We start from the raw sequence: 8,329 nt of genomic DNA, 5'->3' as shown, positions 1-8,329 counted from the left end.
CTGCTGCGCTCTGTCTCTCTCTTTCTGTCAAAAATAAATTTTAAAAATTAAAAAAAAGAAATATCAGTGTTAAGAAACAGTGCTATGTGGAGTTTATGGCAAGTCTGTCAAGTTCCACTAGGAAAATCAAAAGGTCAGCTTCTGGTATTAGATTAAAACTATGTCACCTTCAGGGGAGAATTTTACTCTGCATTGTTTAAAACAAGTCCTGGCATGCTATTGTGTTCTGATAGAGATAGGCCATGTGACTATGGGTAGAGAGTTACTGTTCATGAGGTAGGTTCTAAGAGGGTGCAAGCCAGTTTATTACCTCTTGGAGGGTACAAACATGAGCAGGAAACCCATGCCTTCTGTTCTTGCTTCAACTGTGCTTCAACCTCAGCTCATCTTAAAGCCATATGAATCATCTTTTGCTACCAGGTAATGAAGAAGGAAAAAAAAAAAAATCCAAGCTCAGCTTGTAAAGATATTGACCTGGTATATGAGTTCAAGCAAAAAATGAACACTAGCTGGACTATAACCTCACACATTAGTTGCTGTAAAATGAACTTGTGAAAAAATTTGACCAAAAAGCTCCCAAACATCTTCAGGAGGTGCAAGTGTTATCCATTTTGTGTGGAAAAAGAAGTAGCCTGACTTAAATGCAGTGGGGAATGCCTTGGTCGGAAACCTGAGAGGAGACAAATCAGAAGAACAGAGATAAAAAGGTCTGGGGTAGAAGATCATGGAGGTACAAGTGCAAATGGGAGAATAAAGATTTTTGTGCCATATGTTAATGCCTATCAGAAATAACTTTTCATGGAAGAGGTACCGATCAACCACACAGACAAAGTCACTCAACTGGTTGAAATAATTCTGCTTTTGTCATTGACCATCCTATTGCTGGTACAATTATATGAACAAAGTGACCATATTGGCAGAGACAGAGATTATGTATAGACAAACAGGAAAAAGGTCTTGCTTACTTATGGCTGATAGAGCTACCGGGGCTGGCAAAGCTTCAATCTGCTAACAGAGATCGATGATGTGTCCTGATAAGGTACCATTCCTTGGTAACAACTAGTCAGTTGGTGGAAAGTTGCCTGTATTGGACCCCTTTCCTTTTCTGGTCATGAGACCTCGTTTTACAGTAAAGGAGACATGAGAATGGGCTGATGATCATTCTGTTTACTGTCATATTACCCCCTATGCCGCCCAAAATCTGCCTGCTAGAGTATTGGAATAGCCTGTCAAACAAATAATCAAAATCCTAGCTCAGAGGAGAAACATGAGCTTAAAATACCATTATCCATAGACACCGGTCTGGCTCAGTCAGAAGAGTATGTGACTCTTGATCATGTGGTCATGTGTTCAATCCCCATGTTGGGTGTAAAGATTACTAAATAAAATAAAATAAAAAATTTTGAAATGTCGTCATCACCATTCCAGTATATAGCATATACCTGGAATTAAAGACCATTAAACTGTGCTCTGTCTCCAACACAAAGAATATATAGGTCATAGAACCAATAGTAGAAGTAAGAGTAGCATAATTTACCTTCATTCTCAGTGAGTAAATTGGGGAATTTGTGTTTCCCAATCTTTTAACTCTGGGTTAGAGATGCTATTATGCAAGAGCAGAGCTAACTTGGCACCCATACCCCACAGCATGAGTGCTATTAAACTATAAGCTAATGCTGCCATCTGGGTATTTCAGGCTTCCTGAATCTATGGACCAGTAAAGCTGGAAGGCAGTCACTATCTTGGCAGAAGCAATAATTGTTATCAGGATACTTTTCCACAATGAAGTCAGGAAAGAATATATGTGGAACCAGTTAATCCACTTGGGTGACTCTTAAATGACACTTAAATAATGTACTTCCTCATTTAATTTTGACTGGCAGGTGCCTGAAAACAGCAAAGATACCAGGGGCTCAGATTCCTCAGAAATAAGTGTCAAAGTCATGCTGCTAGATAAGGCATCAAGACAAGCAGAGGATGGACATTCTGACCACATATAAAGAAATGAAGCTGGACAGTGCAAGGGTGGAGGGTTGTAGTGGATACAAGAGTTTTTCATCTGGATCCTCTTTCAGGAAAGATTTGCAGCTCCAGATGGATAGAGTGCTGACAGAGATATCCTTCACCTGTCAATAATTAGGCATCATCTCAGTGGCAAAGAACAACTTTTCTCCTCCACCTCACCAGTCACTACAAGTCCCCAACCCTCTGTCACATCACACCTTTGCTGAGCGGTCCAGATCTAATAGATGTGGTTATAAAGGCCCACCCATTCCTTCCCAACATGGAGCAATTCTGATAGTCCATTTCAGCTCCAAAGTTCCCCATGATCTTGGAAAAAAAATTATTGTTGGGTTTGCATTACAGATTGATTTATCTAACCAACCCTGCTTTCTCTTCACAAATGCTGATCTTTTAAGATATTCCCTGCAAACTTACTCCACCTGGGAATCTGCTTCTGAGAGAGACCAACATACTACAGTGATATAACTGAGAAACCATTCAATTTGGAGTCAGAGAGCTGAGTTTATAATCCAATAGCTCCATATCTGTAGACAAGTTACTTAACTCTGTAGACCTTAATTTCTACATATCCTCCTCTCTTTCATATAGCTTTTCCTGAAACAAAACAATAGATCTAATCTGTACATTATGGTATGGGAAGGATTGTCTAGTGTATCTCATATTTTGGATTAAATCTCAAGTACTGCACTTATGTTCAAGTATATGAAAACATCCTCTTTAAATGTGTTTACATATACGCAACTGTACAAGAGTTTAACTAATTTCTTATGTTCAATATAACTGTTGTAATATTTTTAAAGCGTTCATATAAAGTGGTTATGGTTTGAGTCTACCTCTCTCATGACTGTGTGGTGCAGAAGAAACTTCTCTTTATCTTGCCAGTAAATTGATTTACACATAAGCTAAGATAGGAAAGAAAAAAAATGAATGGAGGTATTTACAATTCAAATACTATCACCCAAATGCATGTTAAAATAGATGACTTCTGGGTAGTGTTAATGAACCAAAACTAATTCAGTTCACAAGTTGAAAGATTGGAATACTCATACATCAATTATGGATGAGTTGTACATTTCAAGCTAAGTTGTTTCATTACCAGTTACCAGACAAAAGCTAGTATTATCTTTTAGCTAGACTAAATTGCCTTTCATTATCCTCAAAGTATCTAGACATGCAAATAACTTTTAGTTTCAGGGCATAATCATCCTTAAAGTATTTTGTTTTTAAGTGTATCTTCCTTTGAACTAATGCCAGCTTTGTCTATATCACTCCCTTGTTGACTAATCAAATGACATTTACTACTGTTGAGTGTTTTGTTTTATTTTTTTTTTATCTTTCTATTATTATTTAACTTTTATATACTTAGTACTTACCTTGCTGGCAAAATTGTAAATATATTGAAGGCAAAGTCAGAGATTTATATTTCCTTGCTCTTAATGCTATATACGGTAACACAATATTTTTAAAAAATTCTTTATTTTGTTATTACTCATAATGAGTTGAGATATCTGTCTTCAACTTCTTAAGTAGAGCATATCTTACATGATTAATCAGATTGTAGACCATAGAGGCAATAAATGAGAGCATAAACTGTCAATTAGGAACAGTAAAATCAATTGACTCTCTTATGAGTAAACCTGTTTCAAAAATTCAAGTTAATATAGGATGGTTCTTATCAGGAGGTACTTCAGTAATACAATTGAGGGCTCAATATTATAACTGAAAAATGGAAAAAACATAAAATTTCACAAATATTGGGGAAAAATATTTTTATTTAAAAGCCTCAATTAGACAGAGTATTTGCCAAATTTCAGATATTCAGGCCACTGAGCAAAAACTAGGTAAGCCTTAAAAGCAAAAATAAGCAGAATGGGTTCTGAAATAAATTATAGTAATAAATTAAAGCACTTGAATTTTAAAGAATAATTTAGCCTTCAAATTACATTTAAGTTAAAAAATTCAATTCTGACTTTTCTTGAGAAAAAAATGTTATTCCTGTGTGGAATATTAACTGTCAAGTAAAACAAAACAGTATAAAACAAAATTGATCTTTGAAAAAATGGATTCTGGATATACTACTGATAAATATGATCATTTTTAAAACATTCATTTCAAAACTGGGACTTTAACCATTCATTCCATTATAGCTGTTAGCATTGTGTGTTTATTGATTGATGAGAACATACCTTCAAATATATTCCATTTACATCTGATTATTAAAAACATAGGCTTCTGCTTATGGGTTTTCATTTTTGTTTTTCCCTGAAATGGCTCATGTTGAATACATTTTAGCTTTAAAACACTGCTGTGATCCTATCACTGTATGTATCATAATTTGGTAGGTTACAGTGAATAAACAAATCAATGAAATGAAGGCTATATGACTACTACCTAGAATGCAATATTAGCATCTTGGTATAAAAATTTTATTTCAACGTTTTAGAAGTATTATTACCTACTATGTACAATAATATCTAAAAGTGAAAAATTTGAAAAAAAATTATATTGCATTAGAAGTTATTGCATTATCTCATAAACTATAAAGGAACTGAGGAGAAAAGAAAGGGACATTCTTATCTGAAATATATATACAAATATAGTGATACAAGACGTGTACATTAGAGCACTGAGCAGATACAGGCACAGTGAATTGTCATCAAAAGCTACTTACATAACAAAGAACAGTCAGGTCATTAATGTGACCACTTTATATTCAGGTTTACACAGGTGGGATTTTATGAGGTATTCATTGAAAATTAAATGGGAATATAATTGGATTATACAACCATTAAGAGAAGAGGTCTTTCCAGACAATGACACATACATTCCTTCAAAAGGTAGCTCCTCAAATCAGCATTTATAACAGGAGAAAGTGGCCAGATTTAAAGTGATCTGAGGAAGGTAGAAACTTTGATTAGCTTTATTTTTTGTAGGACTGTGATTCTGAAAAAAGAATAAGCACTAAGTATGTAACTTCTAAAACAGTAAGGGGAGGGGGAGAGAATTCAGTAAAAGAAAGTTAAAGAAAACAGATAAATTCATGATAAATAAAAAGTAGAAGATAAGATAATTCAAATATATAATCTATATTAATAATGTTTAAAAGGCTTGAAAAACAATTGACAAACTGGCTTAAAAGATATATATCTATGTTACCTAGTTCTAGCAATTATAGAATTCATTTCCTTCTCAAACACACATTTATGAGAAAGTAAAACAATCTGTAGGCTTTAAGATAAATCTGAAAATCTTTCAAAAAATGAATCATATAGACTATGTTCTTTTATTCTGTTGTGACTATTTTTTAAATGAAATAAGAAGAGATAAAAGAAATCAAAACAATTTGTATAAGGACATGATGAACTTGTGGCTAGTCTCTGATATAGAGCTATGCTAATCCCCAGGGGCTCCTAGAAGTCTGCTACTGACCTCTGGCTGAAGCAAAGATAAGTTAAAATGTACTAGCTAGTGATTAAGCCCATAATTTCCCTGGAGTCACTCTCTACTAACCTGTCTCTATTTACTGAAAATGTATAGACTGATTCTTTACACCGAGTTTAACCAGTTCCCCAGCCTAGTTTTAGGACCTGAGGTACAGAAGACCCTCTTTGGCTTTGCACCATAGCTCCTTGGAGGCTAAGGTATCTTTCTGTGCATCTTTTTGGTTAACAATCTGAAGATAAAGCATCTTGTGCAACTGAGAAAGGATGCTGGGAACTGCGCCTCGAAGTTTCTGGACCTCTCTCTGTTTACCTACTATATGGTACATTTAATAAAAACCTATGTGAGTATGTTTAGTGAAGTAGTACAGGTCCTGTCATGATCCCACTCTTACTGTAGCAGCTGGTATTGTGAGCACAATTATATGAAGGAGGTTTATGGGAATCTACTAATTCAGCTCCCACAAATGAGGTCAAGTGAAGGGAAAAGGTTAGCATTATTCATGAAAAAAAAAGGAAACGGTAAAAATAAAAAGGATGAAGAAAATATTTGGACAATTAAACTGAATGGAAATGTTCAGATAATTCATTAAAAATTACCCAAATAAAAAAGGTGACAGATGGAGTAGCTGCTAACATTTTATTTATGTATTTTTAATTTTTTAACTGTTTATTTTTGAGAGAGAGAGAGACAGAGCATGAGTTGGGGAGGGACAAAGAGAGAGGGACACAGAATCTGAAGGAGGCTCCAGGCTCTGAGTTGTCAGCACAGAGCCCAATGCAGGGCTCAAACCCACGAACTGTGAAGTCATGACCTGAACCGTGAGATCATGACCTGAGCCGAAGTCCAACGCTTAACCGACTGGGCCACCCAGGAACCCGTTAATGGGTTGCTATAAATGAACAGATTATCTGGCTACTCCATCAAGCCCTCAAATCAAACTAGAAAAGGACCCTATTAGATTCTTTCAAATTGCCCTAGGTTTTATGAATATTAATAATCTGATAATGACCCAAAGAAAAATCTACAGCCCCTGGGACCAATGCTGATTAAAAATGTGTGAGATTAAGGAGAGAACTATGATTCAAAGAAATATAATAGCCATGTTTTGTGTGCAAACTCTAACAGGGAAATCATGATCATCTGTATAGAGTTAAGAAAAGTCACCCAGGGAAGTGAAGATACATCTACAGGGATTGCTGGATATCAGTGCACAACATGTTGTCACAACCTAAATATACTGACAAAAGTTAAAGGTCAATATAACTAAATTAGAGAGATATGATTATGGTTATGATATGATTATGAAGGTTTACAAGTGAAAGTATGTCTCAGAAAAGGAATTTATTTTATTTTTTATGTTTATTTATTTTTGAGAGAAAGAGAGACAGAGAGCATGAGTGAGGGAGGGACAGAGAGAGCCATACAGAATCTGAAACAGGCTCCAGGCTTTGAGCTGTCAGCATAGAGCCGGATGCGGGGCTTGAACCCATGAGCCGAGAGATCATGACCTGAACGGAAGTCGGTGCTTAACCAACTGAGCCACCCAAGGATCCCAAGAAATTTCTTTTAAAAACCTATGAATAATTGCTTCAGCCTACCAGTGTGCTTATTGAGATACTGTGTAAGAATGAGAAGCCAAACCACTGAGGAACAGAACCTCACACAAACCTATGCATCATGTTTAAAATGGGCATTAAGATTGAAAACTTTAGAATTAAAGACTAATTAGATTTAATTTTAAAAAATGTAGAATACATGGAGGCATCAAGAAATTTTAGGTTTAATTAAGAATATGTTAGACATCAATATATTTGTGCCTATAAATTCTTTCTTTAACAGTATATTATGGGGTGTGAGAAAAACTAATGACCACTGGTGATTGACAATTATAGAGATCCTAATAAAGTAATAGCCCCATTGCATCAATTATACCCAATATATTATTAAGACTTTAAGTTGTGCAGCTAGTTGCAGAATATTGGTATTCTGTGATCTATGTGGCAACTGCTTTTTAAAAAAATTCTATTTCTGGGGAAAATTCAAAATAATGTGCATCCATGGGGGACTGACTCCAGTAGATATTTACTGTGCTCCTGTATGGATATTTAAATTTTTTCATTTGTCATAACCTAGTAAAGATAGACTTAGATTTTATTCAACTGGGAAGTACATTTTAAAAACAATTGTAATGATAATATAATGTTGATGTTCCATTCAGAATATTAACCAAACACTGAATTTCAGATTCTGGTTGATCTGATGACCACCAGAGAGGTCCATCAAAAAAATGTTTAATGGGTTTGTAATGAATTCATCTTTTAAATTTTCATCAAATTACAAATAGCAGGGAATTCCCTTAACCTGGTGAAAGTTATATACAAAACTTTAAAAGAAATCACGTAAAAGAGTCACAAATTTCAATAAAAGACTGGACAAAGACTAAGGTGACTTCTAAATCCCAATTATTTCACATTGAACTTGACAGAAACACAAGGAAAAATATCTTAACTGGACACAGCACATAGTTATTTGTGGACTCTGTCTCCAGGAAAACCAAAGAGAATCTATAAAGTATTAGAACTAACAAGAACATTCAGCAAATTTATTGTGTATAAGATCAGCAATTAGCAAATAACTAAAAAAATGTGGTAGTAAAAATTGTCTATTCACAGTTCCAACATAAGCTAAAATATTTAGGAGGAAATAGTTGGCACACATGTGCAAGTTCTTTATGAAATAAAAGATTATTAAGTGTTGCAGAACAAAAGAAGTTCTGAATAAATCAAAGTGTATAACAAGCTCATGAATGGCAGATTTTATAAGGCAAATAAGTTATTATCCCCACATTTATCAGTGTGAT

This window comes from Crocuta crocuta, unplaced genomic scaffold (genome assembly GCF_008692635.1).
Source record: "Crocuta crocuta isolate KB4526 unplaced genomic scaffold, BGI_CrCroc_1.0 scaffold231, whole genome shotgun sequence".
Classification (NCBI taxonomy): Eukaryota; Metazoa; Chordata; class Mammalia; order Carnivora; family Hyaenidae; genus Crocuta; species Crocuta crocuta.
Note: the sequence above shows the minus strand (reverse complement) of the source record.